The following is a 1,740-nucleotide window of genomic DNA, read 5'->3' as shown; positions in this document are numbered from 1 at the left end:
CTTTTTCTCTGGCGGCCCTAAGCCGCGGCACTGAGGAGCGTTGCGACGACAGCGCGAGGCGGGATGCCGGTGAGTCCGTGGTGGGGAGGCAGTTGAGGCCCGTCACTCGGCCCCCCCGCTGCGGGCCCCTGGCCCCGTGGCCCCCGTGGCTAGCACGGGGCGTTGCGAACGCGCCTCCGTGTGCCTTTTTCTTTTGTCGTGCCGTCCCCCGGCCTTCTTTGTTCCGGCAGGGCAAGCCGACCGCCGCGAGGCCGGGCGAAAGCCGCCGGTGGCCCGTGGCCGCGCCAGGTCGGTGGCACTTTTTCTCGCACGCTCGGCCGGGTTCTCCCCGGGCCGCTCCAGTCCCGCCGTTGCCGGCTGCGGGCGGGCGGGTGGCGGCACCCCCCGCGCTCCTCTGCTGCTGAGGCGAGCGAGCGAGCCGACGGGCAGGTGGGCTGGGCGGCCGTCGCCGTTGTTGTCCCAGGAAGCGTGGCCGTGGGGCCCTTGTCGCCGTCGGCGCGGAGCCGCGGCTGATCGATGTGGCTTTTCGGGTGGCGTCGGAGAGGGCCCCCGGCGGGCCGGCTCTCCTTCCGAGGCTTCTCTGTGGCGGGGAAGCCACGGCGGGGAGGGTCCGGTGCTCGGGCAGGGCGGTCTCCTTTCCAATTCGCTTCCCGTCGCAGGCGAGGTGTCGCCCCTCCCGCTGGCCTGGGGAAGGGCGTCTTGACCGTCCCGAGCTGTGTGACGGCCGCGTGGCCCCGCGAGCCTTCAGGTGTCCTTGAAAAAACCACGCGAGGTGCCGGTGCCGGCCCCGGTCCGGGGAGCGCCCGTGTGGGTGCCGGCCGCGAGCAGCGCCGGGCGGCGGTGCGGCTGGAGCTGAGCCGCGAGAAGGGAAAAGAGACGAGAGAGAGAGAGAAAGAAGGGCGAAAGTGTGCCCGAAGGCGATGGGGCGCGGACGCGGGTGGCCCAGAGCCCGGTCCGCAGGCTCCTTTGCCGTTCCGCCGCCTGCTGCAGAGCGAGCCGCGCCCCGGCTGAAAAGGGGCCTCGGTGTCCGGGCCGCGCCCGCCTCGTCGGGTCGCTGCCTCCTCTAGCACGTCCGGTGCTTTCCGCGCGGCCCGGTGGGGGGACGCGCCGGGCTTGGGGCGTTCGCTCCCTGCGAGCGGGGCCCCGCTCGGCCCAACCTCGCCGGCGGCCGGTCGCTCGCCCGCGACCGGTCGGCGGGGCGGGTTTTTCTCGGCTTTAGTTGGGGGGGCGGGTCAGCCCCGGCCGAGCCCCGTTCCCGCGCGCCGCGCGCGCGTCGTGTCGAGCGCGAGGCCGAGTGTCGAAGCACCGGGGCGCGGGCCCCGGGCCAAAAAAAAAAAAGCGAGCCGAGAGAGAGAGAGAGAGACGCGAAGCCTCGCGCTCCATCCGAGTGGCGAAAAAGCTGCGCAGCGGTCCCGGCTCCTTGCCCGCGGCGTCGCGGGAAGGGCCGGCCGCCGGGGTCGGCCGCGGCCGCGAGGGGCGTCCCTCGCGCGTGGCGCCGTTCCCCGCCCCAGGCGCCGCGCCGGGCCGCCATGCGGCCGGCCGCGCCGCGGCCTCGCCGCCGGCGCCCCGTCGCCGCCGGCCTCGCCGCCGGCCTCGCCGCCGTGCCTTCGTCCGCGATGCCGCTCCCGCGGGTCGGAGCGGCGCGAGAAGGCCCGGGGCGGGCCGGGCGGTCGGGGTTCGGCGCGGGGCGGGTTCGCCGGCGGGGCGGGCCGCGGCGCGCGTCCGGGCGCTGGCGCGCCG

The sequence above is a fragment of the Agelaius phoeniceus genome, unplaced genomic scaffold, assembly GCF_051311805.1.
Source record: "Agelaius phoeniceus isolate bAgePho1 unplaced genomic scaffold, bAgePho1.hap1 Scaffold_109, whole genome shotgun sequence".
NCBI classification, from domain to species: domain Eukaryota; kingdom Metazoa; phylum Chordata; class Aves; order Passeriformes; family Icteridae; genus Agelaius; species Agelaius phoeniceus.
This window is presented reverse-complemented; position numbering follows the sequence as displayed.